At 43.1% G+C, this 20,628-nt stretch overlaps 1 protein-coding gene across 1 annotated transcript in view; it reads right to left on the reverse strand.

Annotated features, from left to right (window-relative positions):
- TMEM229B (transmembrane protein 229B) overlaps positions 1 to 938 on the reverse strand; it is a 37,508-nt gene extending 36,570 nt beyond the window's left edge. Inside the window, exon 1 of the transcript XR_693253.2 lies at positions 805 to 938. The gene's annotated coding sequence lies outside the window, so the exon portion shown is untranslated. The remainder of the gene's footprint in view (positions 1 to 804) is intronic.
- Positions 939 to 20,628: the final 19,690 nt, after the last annotated feature.

Genomic DNA, 20,628 nt, shown 5'->3' on the forward strand with positions numbered 1-20,628 from the left:
GAGGCAACATCAGATGTGTGCAGGCCAGAGGCAATTATAACGAAGGACTCTCAAGATGTCTGGCCACAACGACTCTCAAAGGCAAGTATCTCTTGCGAGAGGGCTCCTTCAGCCCCAAAACTGCAGGGCCAGCAGATGCTCCACGCTAGAAAATCTAGCAGAGGCTTTGCATAGTTTTGCATAACCGAGGAGTGCTGGGGTTGCTGACTGGCATTCCCCATGAGCATTTATTCGAGAGCCCTGTGTACAAACCTCTCTGGCTCCTCCGAGGATGCCACAATGCAGCAAACCAGCCTGTCACCGAGTCACCTGATCACACAATATCACTGCAAGAGCTGGAGTATCAGAAAGATGGAGCATTTTAAAGGGGAAATGGAGTATCATGCATAGCTAGCCCTATCTCAGCAACAGAGCTGTACAAGCTAGGACATCGCTGCAAGTGCTGGAGACCTCAAGCTTTTTTATTTTTATTTTTTAAAAACAGTTGTTTTACATATATTTCAACAGAGCTGAAAAGGAAAATGCTAAGATCGCTAAGACATCTTTGATATTCTAAGCAGCACCTTTAAAACACAGTATCTGACAGACAGATACAGAGGACAGCAGTCTGATGCAGTGTTTAGGTATTTATTGTGAAATAGCATCTTTTCGAGAGTACTAAGGACAACGCTTAGAGAGAGCGTGAGAGATCGTTTCACAGTATGAGACAGCATGAACATTTCACAGCATGAGAGGGGAGAATGCTTTACAAGGAGCAGAGGAAAGGTCAAAGAGAAAGGAAGAAGACAGCTAAGAGATACTCACCTACAGGAAGGAGAAATCAACAGCCAGAGATGGATCGGAGTAAATGAAAAACACACGTAGGGAATACTGAAGTCTGTATTCCCTTATCTACTCACAGCAACCAGAGAGAGGGAGGAGGAGGTGAGGAGAAAGGAAAGGGCTCCGAGAATGAGAAGGGAGGAAGGAGGAGGCAGTGAGGCAGGGGTGAGGGGAATGGAGATGAACGCTATACTGAGGGGACAGGCAAGAGGGAGAAATGTCAGAGAGAGCACCTGGTGGTGGTGCTGTACACCCGAAAGCTTATTCAACTCTCTCCAACCATATTAGCTGGTCTAAAAAAGCTATCATTTCTCCCTCCAGCTTGTTTCTCTTAGTCTGAGGTAGTAGCAGAAGAGAAAAAGCTAATGGAGTTGAGATTATAATATGGTGAAAGTAGGAGCAGGATGAACCTTGAGGACAAAAGGGAGGGGTATCTACATCTGCCCTTCAGTCCTGAGTTCACTGGCAGGCTAAAGCTCTCCTCGGCTTTGTGCTGGGAGCAAGCGCTGCTCTCTGCAGAGCATCCAGACTTGTGTGCAGGAAGCTAGCTTCAAAATGAAAAGAGTTTGCAATGACCCAGGTATGCTCTAGTCCCCCCCACGCAGCCACTTGGAAGCAGGCACAGGAGATGCAGCTGATCTTATTAATAATGATCTCATAATCCTGTCACGCATGCCTTGCCTTTATCTGAAAAAACAAAGATCACATATAGCTGCTGGTCTGGTTCCTCCATGTGTGTGCTCAAAGCCAGCTCAGATGTCTGATATCCTGTCTCATTCTGGGAGGATTTATTCATCTGGGTGCAGCATCACTTGACCTTATGGAAACCTCTTGGAAAGTAGCATAGTCATATGTGCTTGGTACTTCACTCTTGTAACTGGGCACGCCAAGGAGTGCCGCACAGAAATACCCAAGCTGGTTCCTCACTCATCCACCTTGAGTCTGGCAGGGCTTATTCCCTCACTGTTTATTTATGGTACAATTGTTACGCTCAAGGAAGAATGACTTATTTCTTCAGGGACTCCTTAATGTTACATTGGTGTCTGAGCGCGTCACAAATACTGCTGCATGCATAGGCATTCCCAGCGCGATAAGATCTCACTTTGCAGACTGGCGTTTGAAGCTCAGCTATGTTACGGTCAAAAGGAATCATTAATGTGAGATTTGTAGCATCTTTTTTTCCCCTGGAGGATTTTTTTTTTTTTTTTGGCTCCTTATACTCACATTCCAGCTGTGGATGTTCATTCCCTGCTGTAAATCAAGGCCCAATCTAGAAAAAGGAGCAACTGGAAAATCAGGAACCTACATTAGCATTACCAGTTCAGTGTAAGTGACTTGCCTAACGCTAATGCCTTGGGCACTAATGGAGGACCCAGAAATAGGACCCAGCTTTCCAGAGCAGGGTTTAACCACCTGACTCACAAAATCACCCTTCCCCTAATCTCCTGCCTCACTCACTACCTGCTGACAAATGAAACTGGAATTGCACTTGATAACACTCCTCGTTCTCTCCTCAGCCCTGGTGCAGTCTGACTCCAGCCAGCCAGTGCACTGAAGAAGACACCTATCATGGAAAACTTCAACACAATCGTTTAAAACCTAGCAAGTCTCTAAGCAGCTGAAATGAGGGGTTTTTCCTCCTTGGGGAGTATTGGCCTTTTCTCTCCCGTTTGCCTGAGGAGGTCCTGGATCACAGAGCTAATCTGGAATTTCAAGTCTCTGAGTAAACGGAAGAGAGAGAAGATACTCTGTGTTTATTTAATAAACGCCTCACAGATGTACATGCAAAACACAGGCTTCTTTGTCAGGAATCTGAGGAGCAAAGAACAATCTTGAAGCTCATAAGGTAATTAGAGACTCATTTATTTTTTTCTCAGAGGCCCCCAATTACTGCGGTGACAAATTTTCAGCAAATCCCTGAAGTAGAAAGTGCATTTTGAAGAACAGCAAAGATCACACGCCATCTCAGGTCAGACAAACCTACTTTGTTTTCATGTAGCTTGCACAGATCTTCATGTGTTAGCAAGAAAATCACTTCCTTTGGCTCATTTTCTTTTTGGTGGAGGTAGAACAAACACAAGCCATAGCTTTTCAATGCCTTTGCTGTTTTGGTTTATTGGAGAAATCACAAAGGAAATGTTCAGACATGATCCTTTCAAGCTGGAGGAGACTTCCTGGTCAGATAGTTTCTTCTCTTCTTTCTTTCGCTTGTGGCATGGGCTTTTCTCCCCCTGTAGGCTTTTTCAAAAGACATTTGGGTTCTTTTTATGGCTTCAGGCCCCGGTGCCATATTCATCACTCCTGACAGAGTACGTGTGTGATTCACAAAGGGACTAAGGCAGGATTTAGGTCTCCACAGCTTCTTTACTTATCGATGCCCAAAATTTAAGCTCTCCAAACACCTACCCGTGTGACTTAGCATGTACCTGTCTGTGCAGGTAAGGTGCTGTCTTACTGGCCTCAAAATGTTTCAAGCTGGGCACAAAACCCCAGGGAACACAGAGCTATTTTTGAAAAATCTGGCCGTACTCTCTGGGATTGTAGAAATCATTTCTTTACTCACACCATAGTCTTTCCTCTAGAAAAAAATTTTAATAATAAAGTTTGCATGAGTATTTAATTTTGAGTCATTCACTTTTCTTCAAGACATTTTTCTCTAATAGGTACCTACTATACCTTATGGCTTAGTGAGAGCCTGACTCTGAAACTAAACATGGTGGTTAGGAAACTTCTGCTAAGAGACCCTACGATGCGCCCGGCAGGAAAGACTCTTTCTGCCACGGCAGCCTGCGGAGGAGCGCCTCGCCTGGGGCATTCCCAGGGTCCTTCACAGCGTTCTCGCTCACACAAGGTGAAAATCATTCACGATATGCATGAGAAGAAAGGCCCCAACAAGACATTTTCACAGAGACTGTCAAAGCTTTTGAGTTTCCTCAGGGGTGTTGTTCAGAGATTGTCTTTTTGGACTGACAGATAAATTGCTCAGCAGAGCACTAGTATCCCCCCCTACCTCCTGCCAGCTTTACCTGCACGCGGATTAGCGAGCAGGCAGGCCCTTCAGAACAGAACAGCCCGATGCTTCCTTTGGGAAGAGCAGCAGGCGAGATCTACCAGAGGCATGACTGATGCCTGACAAAGTAAGCCTGTATTTGTCTGAGTTTTTAATCAAAATAAATAAAAGAATCCCTCATTCGTTCTATTCTGGATTCATTGCTGGGCAGAAGAAAAGCAAAGACATATATGGAAATCACAGCTGCTGAAGGGTTTGGAGGCAACGGCTTTCTGCTATTTTGCCAGGTTTAACAAAATACTAATGCTACGGTTGGGAGGGGCAAGCTGCTATAGAAAAAAGCACATGTGCAATCCAAGTCAATCCAATAAGCTATTTTGAGAAAAAGTATTGCCCAGTAAAAATGGCAGGAGACTGGAGCCCAGGAGACCTGGGTTCTGTTCACAGACATGCTTCAGGCCTTCTCAGTGCCTTCACATTCACCTCTGCGTCTTTGTTTCCCCATCTGTACAACAGGCAACGTATTTCCTTTGCTAATTTGCCTTGGGATATGCCAACAGAAAGCAGGATAAGCAAAGAGGAGTTAAAATTTAAAGATTTCTGTAACACCACACAACTCGACGCTAACATTTCACTGACACATTTTGTAACTCTGAGCTAGCTGATAAATTAAGACAGAGAATAGAGAAGGCAAATGATCTACCTAAAATGCTTTTGAATGTCAGTACCAGAGATGGGATAATTACAACAAATAATTCTATTTTATATAGTGTCTTTTACACATATTATACTGCAAAATGGTTGAAAGACTAAATATTTCCATAGCTGTAGTTTTTATTTATACAACACGACATGTATGCAAAGTGCTGTGCACAACAGTAAAATGACAAGTGTCTGCTCCAAGTCATTTATAATACACTTTTCAAAAATTAGTCAAGCAATGATAATAAACCATTGAGAGGGAATGGATGGGGGAAAATGATGGAAAAGACAGGGGTTACAATATAAAAAGAGATAAATGAAGAAGGTTGGGAGCAATTAAGTAGTATGAATGAAATTGAAAAAGTGTTCCTCTGAGATTTCAAATGATGTGGAAAGTGGATGAGTCAAAGGAATACATAAAAGCAATTCAGAGCTGAGAATCACAGTTTGACTCTTTACTTTCATGTATCAAATATTCACAATGAACTGCTCGAGAACGTTCCACTGGCCAAAAGCTTTTTCGATAACAAAAACATCTGAGATGAATGAAAGCTGTTCACAAACAGTACTGAGGCAGCAAGAGAAGCAGCTAAATCTGTCAGATAAACTATCTGTTATAAATTCAACTTATCTACACTGCCCTTCTCTGTTCTGCTTCCCCAAATTTTCCTCAGAGCTTCACTGGTGATGAGATTCATCACTTTCTCTCTTAAACTGTTTTGTTCTGAATGGCTGCATGCTATCAGTAGCGCCCATGCTTTGCCCTAGAGGCATGAAGTGCTCCCAGGTGCTTTGGGATTGCACAGTATGAAAGTTCTCATGGGCTCAAGTCTTAAAAACATCAAGCATCACTTTTGCGAGTGATCTCGGCTTACTCAAGCTTCTAAATAACTTTAAAGGCATTGTCTTCTATGGCTGTGGGATATTTTTGGTTCCTACCCAGAATCTCAGCTTCCATTTGTCTTCCAAAAATACTTTAGCTGGTTGTCTGAATGGGATGTGCACATGTACTTACTTACTACAGGTGCATGTCATAGCTAAAGAAATAAATTTCTAGGCGGAGGAACAAAGAAAGGGAGAGGAAAAGTCACCCAGCAACTGATATTTCACATGTATTACAGCAATTAACTGGTGAAGTGACCATCTGCTGGAAAATCTAAATAAGGAGAGAAAAATCATTCTTGGACTTTTACAGTCCTCCAGTTTATTTCATTAGTTATCTTGGCAGGCTTAATTCATCTTGTTATCATTAAATGGCAGCACTTAAAGGGCAGTACACAGGGAACGTTGCGTGTTTAGCTAAAGCTCATTGACATAATCATAATAATTAATAAATATACTGCTCTCCTATGGCATGATACTATGCATCTCAGAGATCACTATTGCCTAGAATGACTGCTTAGATATCATAGACCTTTAAATTTCACAGAGATATTACAGTATTAAATGCTATAACTCATGCCTGACAATTTTTATTTGGCTGTAGGCCAACAGGAAAAATGTCCACTCTTGATATGAAGACATAAAGAGATGAAGAATTCACCACGTTAGCTTGTTCTAGTGGTTAATCATCTTGTGTGCCTCATTTCTCACTTGAATTTGCCTGGCTTCAAATTCCTGCCCTTAGTCCTTGGTATGACTTAGTCTACTCCTTTACTGCTAGTGTTTTACTCCTCCCACAGTTCCGACTCATTAATCAAGCCATTAATCAAGTCAACTCCTTTTCAGTAAGCTAAACGGGTCTTTTACAATAAGGCGTTTTGTCTAGATCTTGAACGATTATAAAGCTTCTTTTGCACCTTCCTCAGCATTTCAACAACCTTTGAAAATAATATCCTGCATGTGATTAATCTCAATAGTACCACAAAGGGAAATAAAACACCTTCCTGCTTCTACTTGCTATTCCCTTGTTTATGCATTCAAGGATTGATTTCATCCTTTCTGCCACAGTATCACACTGGAGTGAAACTACCGCATACTCTGACCACCCTGATCCTTTTCAGAGCCCTTTTTTCCAGGGTAGAGTTTCTGATTACATGTCTCCTAACCTCCTATCTGGTTCCCGCACGCATAACTTTACATTTGGCTGTAGTAAAAGGCTTTTTGCTTGAACAGATCTGATCTGCCAGGTGACCCAGCCTGTTCTGTATAAATGTCTTCCCCTCATCCCTGCCATTCCAGCAGACTTCGCAGTATCTGCATATTTTATCAGCAGTCAGTTTATACTTACTTCTAGGGCAATGGTGAAAATGTTGAATAGCACTGAATCTAACATTCATCCTAATACCACCTCCATGACTTTTGGAAAGCGCTGTTAACATATAATGGCTTTATCCTTTTTTAATGTACGTCTAGTAAACAAACTTGGCTGGACTATTTTCTCTATGCTTCACCAACCCATTTTACTATGTTCCTCTCAGTGAACGGGCACCATCCAGGTACAGAGATCCACCACTGTCGCCGATCTGAATGCCGAGCATTCAATAAGAAAACAAGAAATAGAATCAACCAGAATTCACATCTTGTACATATCTTCATTCCTGTCCAGTGAGGATTCTCTGTTGATAGCCATATTTTAAGTCTGTCAATTAGCTTAATCTTTATTTATGTAATGTAGATTTTGTGGCTACTCTATAATATTTCTTCACGGAACCACAGAAGATAGGGCTAGAAAGTATTTTAATAGCTCCTCTAGTCATCTTCCTGCTCATGGCAGGAGTGGCAGTACTTAAATTATTCTTGACAGTAATTTGTCAAGATTATTTTGATGATAGAAACTACATCCCTATATTTTCTCATTCTTTGTCAGAGGATTCTCATATCAGTTAATATTTTCATCCTGACCTGCTGTTAGGCTTGCTAGCACACTTCTACTGGGATTACTGAATTTGCCATTTGTATGGCCACAGAACGCTTATCTAGTATTCTGATATTTCCTCACTATTCCAGGATTTAATAAATATCAATATCAGCAGGCTAGAGATCAGTTAAATAAGCTCTATTAGTATTCATAAGCTATCCAGACCTGCTGATTTTAAAATATTTACCCCTAGTAAACACTTTACATTCCTCCTAGTCACTAATGGAGTGGAAATTTTTTTCATCAGCCCATGTGATATAAGTGCATCATCTTTCTTCGTTCTAAATACAGAACAGAAATATTTATTGAATATTTCTGTCTTTGCTGCAACATTACAATTTTACTATCTCCATCAAGCTACAGCATGTACCCTTGTTAAAATTTCTTTTGTTATTAATATACTCTTAACTCATTTTGTTGTCTTAAGCCCTGCCGGCCAAGGAATTTCCTCTATTGTCTTTTTTTTGGTCAATTTTGTATATTATATAACATCTAATTTATATTGATTGCTATATATTTCCCCTTCTGTCCATTTGCTATGTATGGTTTTTATTTCGGACTATGCCCTCACTTTACACATTGATTCAGGATGGATTTTTTTAACAATGTTGTTCTCTTTTGTGATTATGAAACCGAGGTGCTTTTTTTCATCTAGGAACTCTTCTGAAACAGCTTCCAGTTACCTTTCGTATTTTTCTGTCTGAGCCTTTCTTCCTCAGTTTTAGCGTGCTTATAGAGTACCTCATCCTGTTCTCTAATTTGATTCAGTGGTCTGCGAAAAACTCCTCTTCCCCAGTGGTACCTTATGCTTTGTTATTATTTAGTATATTGAGCTATAATGCATTCAGGAGCCTGTGGTTCTGAGTTATTAATAATTCCAAAATATACAATGGTGTCCTGAGCAGAGAACATTTTCCCTTCCTTTCTTTTCCTTTTGGATTTTGATGCTGTCTCAGTAGCAGTCCCACAACAAATACATGATCAAAACAAATGCCAAGGGGTCAGGTATGGGTAGGTGCCAAATGGTCTTCAGAATCTTTTCTATGACTAAGAGGAGTTGCATTAGAAAGACTTTCTGTCTCTACAGATAAATGGAATAAATAACTACTTCATCAAATATTCATATATATCTTATATAGCAAAGCTCTGCATCAGTAGGCATCACCCCATCGTGGACTGCAAAGACTTTGGGATGGCCATGATATCTTCTGAAGAGTACGTTTTCTTTTCAGAAAGTTTCTAAGTAGGCTTTTTGTGAAGAATTTAATAGAGTTAAGTAAGGACATAGCCCTGAAGAATGACATTTTCAAAAGAAATATTAAAAGAAGACTTTTTGTAATGTTGTAATGTATAATTATCAGATATTTCTACACTGACTACAAACGTCAGCTCAACAACATCCAGCTCAATGAACTTTAAAACCATAATTTTTAAGACTTTCTGTTCTGAGAGAGACCAAAAATGATTCTCCAGACAAAGAATAATCCCAGTCAATCCTATCAAAACTTTCAGTTACAGCTGTTATAATAGACATTGGTAATGAGAAGCTAAGCTCAGAAATTTAAGGACAAAAAATATATCAAGTGAGCTGCAATTTAAGCAAAGGCCCCAGCTGCAAATGTCTTCCACACAATTTCTTGTGACTCTTCATGTACAGACTGATTCCGCTCTTAGCAGTGCTGCAGACAAGGAGGTTTGTTCCATTTTCATGTGACAAACACACATCTATAGCCCAGTAACTACATTTTGGTATTAGCTGTTCCTTGTCTACAAAGATATCTTAATTCTTTTATCTTTCAACTCCATCTTCCAACTGGACCCCTCTGGGTGGTGATTCACTCCATCCTAAAAAGGTGGAATGAGTTCCCTTGTCTCTGCTGATGATAGATGGATAGTTTAGACCAGTTACCTGACTTTTGGGTAGCTAAAGTCAGGTGAGATAATCCCACTCTGATGGTCAAACTAGGTACGTTCTGCTACATAACAGAAATATGTGTTGTGACCAACTGTGTGAGACAGATCCTAAATGAGTCAAATAAGAGTCAGAAGGAAGCCCAAATTAGGCTCCAATGTACAAGTAAATCTTGCTTCTTTCATAATTTGACTCCCACAACACCTATGCCACCAAACGCTCTCAGAGGTTTTTGCATAGTTGTCTTTATAAATAGGGAATTAAATTTCTCCTTTATATCCTTCCAAAGGAACAACACAAAATTAAGAGAAGGATAATTTGGGAGTAAAAGTACCAGTTCGGAGTTTTGCTTCCTCAGAAGAAAAGCCATAGCTGCTTTTTTGATTCAAAGGCACTTGACATTTTGTTGTAATATTGGGCATGCTATTAGGGAGAAATATTCTATCACAATTTAACACAGCCAAAGATGATCTCAGCATATAAAATACTTTTGGAGTCAGCTACATTTTCAGCAGCTTTTTTTTCTTAAGGTATATCTATACAAATACAAGCAATTAAGGGTGCTTAATTAACCATTTTGGAGGTATAATAATTAATCATCAGCTGAAGTTTTTCTCACACCCCTAATAAAGGGTCCGTCACCTCTCTCTCTCTTTTTCTCCCAATTTTTAAGTTCTCGATGTTCTCAATGCCCTTGACCCATTATTGTGATAAGGAAAAACGACCAAAGTTCATTATCAGATGGACAGCTCAGCAGCCAAGGTAGCACCTTCTGGTAGAGCTCCTCCGCTAGACTTGAGCAAATAATTAATCTTTTTTCAGGACATGTCCAGCTCTTTTCTGGAGGATGTCTTGAGAACTCAGGTTTACAGAAATAACCTTAGAAATATCTAAAACTGATGGGGAAGAAAGGAGTGAAGAGCTCCAGATAGATGAGGAAACATCTGCACTGCCCCCACTGCTGACAGCAGTCGGGTAAGCCCAGCTGACAAGCCACAGGGCAGGGAGCGAGATTGCTAGATGCAGACATTGCTGGGCAGTTCTTGGGTCAAGAGCGGGATCCTTTTGCTGGGATCCATGAACATTGATATGTGATATCAAATTCAGAGAGACCCTTTCTTTCCAAGAGAGTAAAAAATGGTGCTGTCATGTTCCCTGAGGATGTTGGATAGTTGTATTAAAATTAGGGCAACTGGATATGCCCTCAGGAGCTTTGCACAAGCAAATCAGGCTTCCCTTGGGAACAATCCATTCAGTAACCCTATATTTCACTGTTGGTGTTGATCTCCTCCCACCTGCTGGATGACAGAGGGAGAGAAAATAATCTCTGTAGAAAGCTCTCCTCACAGCAGCAGAGCAGCTTCTTCGGCCACTTCTGTCCTTGCTGATATCTGGGTATCCAAAGACGGTAAACCATGTGATAAAAGTACAACGCAAACTCTGTCACTCAGGGGAGCTACTACAGTTTTCTCTGTGACATTTGATAATTCTCACCAGTCTTATCAAGAAAGAACCTCAGCCAGCTAGCCCGCATGCAGACCCCAGATGGGCTAAGCACACAGTCATTGAGCTCTGTCATCTGAGGCTAACATAACAACTCTACAGAGTTGTCTGTCATCCATATCGGGCAGCAGGTCAAGGGATCCACCGACATATGTTTCATACCCGCACCCAGCATCCCACTGACTTTGAAAAAACAAAACACGGTAGAAATATCTCCCCAAATTTCAGTCCCTGCCTCCAGGGCTTTATGGGCAGAGAGATCTGAAAAATAAAGCTTTGCTGATAAAACGTCTCAAGACCAAGACCATGCCAATTTATAGTGGCTCCAATATCCACTCAGACTTGTAACCTTACCTCAGCAAAGCTGTTTCAGCAAGTTTTTTCAGGTTGCCTTATACTTCTGTGCAGTGATTGGAATGTATGCCATATGATGACAGAATTTTTCCTTTACAAAGGGCAACTAACCCATTTCAAGAAGGGGCTCTTTTGTTTACTTTAGAAGATATAAAGCCTTCTTGAGCATATGTGAGCATGCTGATTGCATAACTTCATGATGGACAGAAAATGACAGGGGATTCTATACAACCACAAAACATTATGACTCAGACCAAATAGGCGTACTTGGGGTCATCATACAGTCTTAATTATCATGAATAATAATGTCTAAGGGGAGTGGGTCTGTGGGATGGAAATTAGGTCAAAGTTTCAGGGGTAGTAAGTGAAACATTGTAAATAGTTTTCTTGAAGGGTTGAAAACAAAGGTAGCCTGGCCTTGTCACTTTACATATTTTCAGAAGGCTTCAGATTGGAGAATTTCCTGGAATCCAAAGACTTTCCTGGAAGATGAAGGAAATTATACATAGTAGCATAAAAAGAGACCAAATGCAAAACTGCATATGTGAATGATCGTTGACAGCCATTGGCATTTATAGTGGGCAGATCTGCATGTGTAATCTTGTTTATTCTAGGGAGTTACATCACTCTGGATGCTTTCTGCAAATGACTCTTGAGGCTTCCATTAAAAAAAAAAAACCAAGGATGGTCACACTGTTATGCCCATGATTTTAAGGCTTCAGTAAAAGGATGTACTGCTTTCTCTTCTGTGTTTGTGTGTCTGTTTATATGTTCATGAATACTTCCTAACAGTGGGTCAAAGAAGCAATTCCGTAACAGATGGGGGAAGTTTTATCATCTGAAAGTATACTAGCATTGTGGTGAGACATGAAACAGTGCACCTGTTTGCAGTGCAGGGTCAGGTATGCTAAGACTTTACTTCCCTTTGAAAAGTTGGATAGTCTGGAACAGAGCTACTTTCAGTACCGAAAGTGTTGTGAGGTGTTGAAAGCGTTACTGCAAATGCGAGATAGAGCTTATCTATATGTGTAAGAGTTGCTCTGTTTCATGGGGGCTTACTATCTCCTCAGCACATTTTTCTCCAGCTGATTGACAAATTGGAACAAATTATACCGGCTGACCACTTATACACAAGTTTTATGACTAGCATACACCATGTATGTCAAATATATATGCCATCACTGAATTCCTGAACGTCTTATGGCAGTTTTCTGTGCTCACACTGGGCTACATTTGGTTAAAGGTTTTTTATTTCTTAAGTGTGACTTTTAGTTTGATAGGAGTGGTTCAGGTTTAATGTAACTGACTACTTTATACTTCAAAGTAGAAAATGTTATTTCACAGAAAGAATCTTGAACTGCATTGGGCTTGAAATGAAGCGTTCCCCTCCTCCTCCTCCTCCCCTATAGGAGGAGTTTGGCATTCTGAGAGCAGAACAAAGTGGTATTGTTAAACAGAGGCTAATTAGGATGGGCTTTCATGTTGCTAAGAGCTAAGTCTTTGGTATGCATGAGAGCCAAACAGCAAGGGCAAAGTGTGACTATTTAAGGCTGAAATTTGCTATTTAAAGGAAAGTGTTCACACTGGCCCAAACTTTTAGCTATAGTCAGGAAAGCGTCAAGATGATGGGCTGTCACGACTCTGCTCAGTGATTCCAGATCAAATGTGTTCAGGATATAAGCCAAGAGATTACTTTTCCAAACTGCCAGCATCAAAAGCACCATCTGTGATCGATTTTGTGATAATGGAGCAAACAGCTACTGGAAATTCAGAAGCGCTCCTAGAGATTCTGGTCTCTAGGAGGAATGAATACGAGCTTGCAGGAGGAGCACAGCTGCTGCAACACTGTATTAAATGTACTCCTTCCTACCCAAAACCTGCTGTCTCTCCTGTAAGGGTTGAGAGACATGACCCATTCACAAACTCATGAAAGCATAACCTCTTGCAAGTGAGGAGAGTTTTGCCTGATCCTGTGCAGGAAGATGGGTGGAAGATGTCCTGAATCTTCTCTCCTTCATACTTACTGCGTACCTACCACTCACAGAGTATTTTTAATGACAGTAGGCTCACCTTAAAGATAAATCTAGTAAATCTAAGCCCAAATTGTAAACTATAGGCCCAGGTTTCAGACAAAGGCTACAGAAATCTAGATACAGAATTCCACGTTTCTATACGTCTGCAGAGTGCTTTGCACAGAGATTGCAAAGCTAGCAGCCTAGACTCAAAAGTTTCTCTAGACTTAAAAGCAAAAGCTACTCTTTCTTACAGTAACGGTGGAATACTATTACTCAGTAGAATCACATAATAGTTTTGATCCAGCAGAAAAAATATTTTGTTAAAGTTCTTAATTTTTCACAGGTTTAATGTTTTTGATTTCTATGATGTCTTCCGAGAAGCCCAACAATCTTTGGGCCAGTGTAAATGGTAATGACACTAATGCTGATTAGTCATTATGAGAAAAGAGTGAGGCTGAGAGGAGCCAAGTATCTCATATAGAAATATCAGGCTTGAATTTTAACCTCTTACAAGGCGTGGAGGGGTCATGTCCAGCTTTAGCAAAAATTAGAAACAAGTCTCAAGGTGTGCAGTGGACTTGCACCAAAGGCACAACTGATCCTTTGAACAAATGCCTGAGGTGAAGTATGTAACTATTGCCCTAGGAACTCTTATTTCTTACTCCCCTGCACAGTCCCATACGTTTTTCTGGTAAAGCATTGCAATATTTGTCTGCTCCTTAGGAAGAAGCACCCAGGTGCCCCCTGAATCAAGGTTATATGGCATCACATGCAGTCAGTGTCTCATATAGTATCCTGATATGGCTTGGGGCTGAGTCTTAGCACCTCTCCAACAGAGAGCCTGTAACAAACTTACGGCCTTTTACAGTCCCATCCTGTGACTCCACAGCATTGCGTGACCTGGGACAAATAGCGCTCCCTGGGAGCAGCAGAGGCATAGCTCACATTTCTCTGCTCCAACGCTTCTGTTTCTTTCAGCTAAAGAAAATCTCTATCAGCTGTAATTAGCAGAGGGCTTATAACAGGCAGAGGAACGGTCCTGTTTATGCCTGTTTGAGGGCAATGATTGACGTTCCTACTGGGAAGTTCGTTACCCCGATGAGACAGAACTCGCCAAACTGAAGAGACAAACTGAGAGTGGCTGCATGTTCTGGGCTAGTGGAGGAACACAACGCAAAGGAAGAACAATGAATCACCCATTGTATTGTTCCCTTAATAAGTCAGCTCAGGTTTCACGGTTTATAAAGGCACTTCATACTATCTAATTAAATGTTGTGTCATGCAATTTTGCAATTTTTCTATTTACAATGAGGCCTCCCTACAGCTTTGTGCTGTAAAACCTTTTCTAAGACGTAACTGGACAATCCTTTATGCTTGCAGGAATTTGAAAACCAGTTTCAAAGAGCGCGAGCTAGCGATGATCTGCCATGCTTGATACAAACTCTCAAGGGCTTCACGGACACGGGCAATGCAACCACCCTGCCAGAAGATGCAGTCCCACTCGCTCTGCAACCATTTATCACTATATACAGCCAGTTTATCCACAGGAAAGAACACATACAAAAAAAGTTAAAACCAGAAAAAGGCATCACTCATTTTGAGGACTCCTGTTTTTATTGGGTTGATATATCAAAACCTCAAAAAAAAAAAAAACCCCAAAACCCCATACACACCCCGAAGCAAAGCAGAGGTTGCACGTGGCCACTCGGCCTACTTCGGGGTCGCAGGGCGGCAACGGCAGAGCCAGGCGGCGCCGTGCCTCCCCGACTCCTGCTCCTCCTCCGCAAGCCCGCTCCGATTTGCCGGATTTCGCCTATTTTCTCACCCCGGCGACGCCGGAGGGACCCCCCCGCCGCCGCCGCCGCCGCGCCGACCCCACCAGCCACCAGATGGCGCCAGAGCACAGCGGCGCCGCCGCCGCGGGGGCCGCGCCTGGGGCCCGGGCGCCTCGGTCCCGGTCCCGGTCCGGTGGCGGCTGCTCCGCGCGGCCCTCGCCAGCGCCCGCCGGCTTCACGTACCGAGGCGCTTTAACCTTTTTGGCAATGCAAAATATCAGAGTGGATTTGTATGTTGTTGTTGTTTTTTAGCTCCCCCAAATTAAATAAAATATTAGGTGTGAATAAGTTATATGTAAAATTATACAATACATTGTGTTATACATGTAGGTGATGCAATATGCATCTGCAGAATTTAATAGTATGTTTTTATACAATCATCTAATTTATAATGAATATAGAGACACTTCTTCCCCTCCCCCCCCCCCAAATATTTAAAAGAGTGACTTGAAACCCCCCCAGTTTAAATATTTAGGGAAAGCCTGTGCCAGCTTTACCTGCAGCTGGCTACGAAGCCAGGGAAGCACACCAACCCCTCTGCTGCACAGCAGGCACCCCTGTGTGCCCTGGCCTCCCAGCCCCCTCTGCTCCAGAAAATTCCAGGAGTTTCTTTCACCTGCCACCCCCATGGTCACAGCTGGGTGTGAAGTATCTCCTTTGCCTGCTGTTAGCATGGGGTTTCTAGAAGGACTGGATAAGTATTTCCTGGCCAGCCAAGCATTTTCAGGCTGAGTTCTGACCTCCTGCTGCATGCAATTAACACTAATTAAGCAATTAAATAATTAAAACATTACCACAGGATGTCCTTTGCAAAAGGTCCTAACTGAGTATTGTGCTGGAGCTGTTTCTGCTGCTTTAATTAACTGGCTGTTTGGGGCTACTCTCCCGCCCTGCGTGGGTTTCTGAGTGCTGCACACGTGTCAACCATGGCGTGTGCTGGGACACGGGTGGAGGAGGAGGCTGTGTGGAGATCTGGTTTCCAGATGCTCCTTTATGGGCTTATGCCATCCTGGACAAGGGAGCGTGGCAGGAGGAAAAGGGTGGGAGTCACTCGTATGGGACCACTCAGCTGGAATGAAGTCCAAGCGCTGCTGAAAGCTATGGCCAGAATGATGGGTTTTGTCTTCAGGCGAGGATTTTCACTTCAGGCAATGAGTGGAGTGAAAGACAAGTTCTAGACCAATCCCTGAGCCTCCTTGGGGGTGCTCGGTCATAGGAAATTACGTAATCCAAAAAATTTAGGCTGAAATTTTCAAAATTGGCACCTTTTTCTGATCGCCTTGTTGAAGGCATGCTGAGACCTATTTTCAGAGACACGCAACCCCTTGAATTTCCTGGCACCTTTGAAACTGAGCCAAGAACATTTCACTCAGAGGCAGAGATGTTCAAAATTATGTTTGCTTGTTGGCTGTGTTTGAAACCCATCTTATCCTTTATCCATTTTACCCCTCCCCTTCTCTAGAATTTTCTGGAAATCTTAAACTGCACTGAAAAAATGATGCAAATCAGAAAAGCTACCTCTCCCCCCATTCCCTCCATGGCGTTTCATCCTGGAGGCTGTGCTGTTTGGTAATTGTTGCTGCATGCGAGGGGATGGGGGGGTATCAGGCAGAAAGCCACTTCCAAACTGCCCTGGGACGTGTGCGTCGAGTGGTGCCTGCTGCTTTTGTAACAGAGAGGAGGGTAGGGTGAGACCTTTAGGGCAGTGGGTGAAATCGCAGGGAAATGGATACTGTGCTGGAAAGCCTGTGAATTTGTTCCTTGCCCATGAATATTTTGCCCGTGTGCTTTCAGATGTGACAGAAGAGAGGGCCAGCGTGCATGTTCTTTCTGTGTGTCGTACCTGTGTGCACGTTTGCCTGCCGGGGCACATGGCCGCCCGCGCTGGGGTCACCATTAGCACTTCCTACTAACCCCATCCGTTCAAAGAACTGCCTGGCACTGCCTGCTTTAAGCTACCTGCTGATAGCATTTGCCAGTGCTGCCAATTAAAACCGATTAGCAATGTCATTTGAACATATCCATGGCAGCTAGGAACACCTATAAGCATGATTTACTGCTTTTAGCTGCTATTAGCCCTTTGGGAACAGTACCACAAAGCTTTCCTTTTCAACTTGGGGTGCAATGCTCAGCCCATGACTGACCCTAGGATTCAGTTATCAGCATAAGAGCAGGGTCTTCCCCTGCTCCCCAACCACAGGTAGTATCACATGCCATTTTTTTTTTCTTCCAAAAAAGATCTGTGCTTTTCTGCTCCTTTTATGGGTCACCATGGAAACTGGCAGGTTCAGTGTCATGCCAGGGAGGCCCAGGAACTGCTGCTCTAACAGCGTTTTGGAGCTCTCGCTCAGGGAAAGTCGGAGCCCTCTCCAAGGCTGTTCACCCGCAGGTGACCCCTCCTGGGAGAAGCAGGTGGGGGGATTTCCATGGGGGCTTTTAGCATATCCACGCCCCATGCAGGAGTGAGATAATTCCTCCCTTCATGCAATGCCTTGACAAGCCTGAAAGATCCCAGAGCAGAGATCCCAAACATCTGGGAGTTGTGTGCCTGGCTCTAGTGTGAGACCAGGAAAGGAGCCAAAAACCTCTCCAGCTAACCTAGCCTCCCTTCTGCACTCCCATCTAAGACACCTCACCCTGCTGTTTCCAGCAAAGGAGGTCGCGAGTAGGAGTCCTACAGTGAGGAGTCATGTTCTTCTCCACACCCCATCCTGACATCTGCCAGCTGTATGCCTGACTTCAGTGCAAGACTGGGAAGGCAGCCAAAACCCTTCCCACAGACTAGCTCCATCTCTTACTAGAGTGTCTTCTCTCTCCCGCTGCCAGCCAGTACAGACTGTACCAGTAGGTTGCGGACAGACAGGCCTCTCTAGATGAGGATCCTCCATCACAGCATGGTGTTTCCAGCAGCCCCTCCAGCTCTGAGCGCAGAGCTGCCCCAGGTGCTGGTGTTGAAGTTCTCAAACCAGAAAGTGCATAGAGGGCAAGCCAGGACCTACTTTCCTCTTCACTGAAAATACCAGTTTAACAGCTCCAGAAATGCAATTTCTCCCAGCTCTGCTGTAGGGCTAAGGCAGGGACAAAGATAACCCTTTTCCTGGCCTACCCAAACCTCTCCCATCTAGCAACAACTCTCTTCACAGCTCTAGTGGGGTTCAGAGATGAGTTCATTCCCCATGATCCCCTCTTCTCTGAGTCTCTTTGCTGAGAAGCTGTTTGCAGTGATGGGTTGATGCAGAACTATGATCAGCCATAGCAGTAATGGAGGCCTATAATCACCATGGCTGGTGATCTGCAGCACACATTACAGCCTCCTTAGTGCCCACTCCAAGTATATGGATCAGCAAAGAGCTGATGTTTAAGGACTGGGCTAAGGTAATCACTCTGTCTACATAGCTGTCCCTGATGCTGCTTGTGAGAGGGCAGCAGTCTTTTATTTCCATCATTTGACTTGAATTCAAACCAGTAATCTATAATATGTAACCTGCTCCCCACATGGTTTGAGTCTCTTTTCCTGGTGCAGCTTTTTGTGCTTCTGTGCTTCCAGAACCAGCTCTGTAAATAGGCATTTGCCTGGCATTTCCCAGGAAACCTGGGGAAGCAAAATGACCATAGCCTGCTGCCAACTTTGCCTAGGCTACACTCTTGGAAAGCCAGACCTGCTGCTGCTGTTCAAGGAGGGGTTGAGGGATATAGAAAGGTGGCAACTGCAGAGAAAGCATCCCTCTTTGCAGCAGCAGAACTGTGGCCATCCTCATCACTGGGGTTGCGAGAGCAGGAGGTCCAACTCTCCAGGGCTTTCCCTGCTTCCTCCCAGTATCTTCTCTGTCCCAACTTCCTTCCCCTCTTTCTATACCTCCTTTTCCTTGTCAGGAGCAGCCAAGCCCCTCATGCTTGGGGCAGCAACATTTGGTTTTGCAAGTGCTATTGAGCCATCTGTGTCTGCTTAGTTGCAGCATCTGGGCTTGATACATTTTTCCTGTGAGATACATCATGCGTGGCATCACTTGCACAGCGTTTACCACTATCGTCTATGGACTCAGAGAAAGAGTCAAAGAGCACTGCGGTATGTGAGAACCTTATGTGCTGCATACCAGCCAATACCAGACACAGAAAGACCACACAAAACAAATATGCTTGCAAGGACTGTTTTCCTCCTCCTCAGCCTGAAGACTCCCACATGCTGTCCTCCTTTCTTCACCTCTCTGCAACGGGAGTTTGATATGCGCACACTGATAACATGCTGGCATGCTGATAATAACCCCACATACACTTTTTAAGTTTCAGTCATCTAATCTATGATCTAAATAAGCCTATGAGAAAGATAAAAGCACTGTATTGTGAGAGATGTTCCATCTGTGTATTTTATACAAAGGAAAGTTAAGTTTTTGTCACAAAATACTTAAGTGATAGTTGATGGCTTCTTAATCTAGCAGAAAAAGACCTAATGAGATCTGATACTTGGAGGCTGAAACTTGAGAATTTCAGAGATGAAGCAAGGCATGAACTATTAATACTGAGAATAACACTGGAGATGGGGTCATCCCCTGGGATGACTCCCTAAGGACAATGGGACTTCTCCGTTGTTTTGCTACCTACCAGTCAAGACTGCACGCAAAATGCATGCTCTTGCTCAAGTGTAAGTTTTCACTTGAATAGTGCACAAGAGTGCCTTTATGTCCTGTGTGTGAAGTGTGACTAGATGACCATAACACAATCAAAACCCGTTGTCATAGCCAGCTGCTGCTGATAAAGCACCAGAGTGCAATGGCTTCCTGACCCTCCCACTGGGTCCTCCCACAAGCAAGTGCTTTATGCAGCAAGGTGATCCACAGCTGCCAATCTCTATTTTCTGCTGTGTTAACTTGTCATTGCTCATTAGAAGAGGAGGGCAGAGCTTTGCAGGTCTGGGTTGCTTTTGTCAGCACACTGAGCCCATGAGAAATAGACTAAAGGAACAAGCACAAAGGCTATTTTCAACTTCTTTAAGCCTCTAACGTAGGTGGAATTCATAGGACTATGATTTGAAGCCTGTGTTCCCTATGGAGAGAGACAGGTTCCTCAAACAGGTGTTTCAAGGCACTGCCTTGTTTCTGTGCAAGCTTTTTCCCATGTAGGACTGAGCCTCCAGGAGGGCTTTCACATGTGGACTTGGTCTGGCTGGTATCTTTGCCCCTTTGGTAAGTTTTCAGCAGTGCTGTGTCTGGAATGTAATGCTCTCTTACACCTGCAGGACTGTGACAACTTTGCTTACTAGAGATTGTTTTTTCTGCTGTCATCTTCCAACACCTTGTTCTCTTGTATCTTTTTGTCCTTCTACTTAGTTATCTTGCATATGGTGCTCTCAGCAAAGCACACTGTGCTTGTGTTGTGATAATGATAGTCTAAAAATGCCAAGTGAGGTCTCTTGAATCTGCCAGAGAGTTTGTTTTGTCAATAAGTTATTTGCTGTTTACAGTAAATTTTATTTTTTGCTGAATGATTTGTCTGCAAATTGTGAAGGCCTGACATGGAGTGCTTGAGCAGACATATTAAAGATAACTGCCAAGGGAAGACACTTGGGAATTGTGAGATACTGACTGTTCTTATAGCCTCCTCTCTCTGAAGTCAAAAAT

This window comes from Struthio camelus, chromosome 5 (genome assembly GCF_040807025.1).
Source record: "Struthio camelus isolate bStrCam1 chromosome 5, bStrCam1.hap1, whole genome shotgun sequence".
Lineage (NCBI taxonomy): Eukaryota > Metazoa > Chordata > Aves > Struthioniformes > Struthionidae > Struthio > Struthio camelus.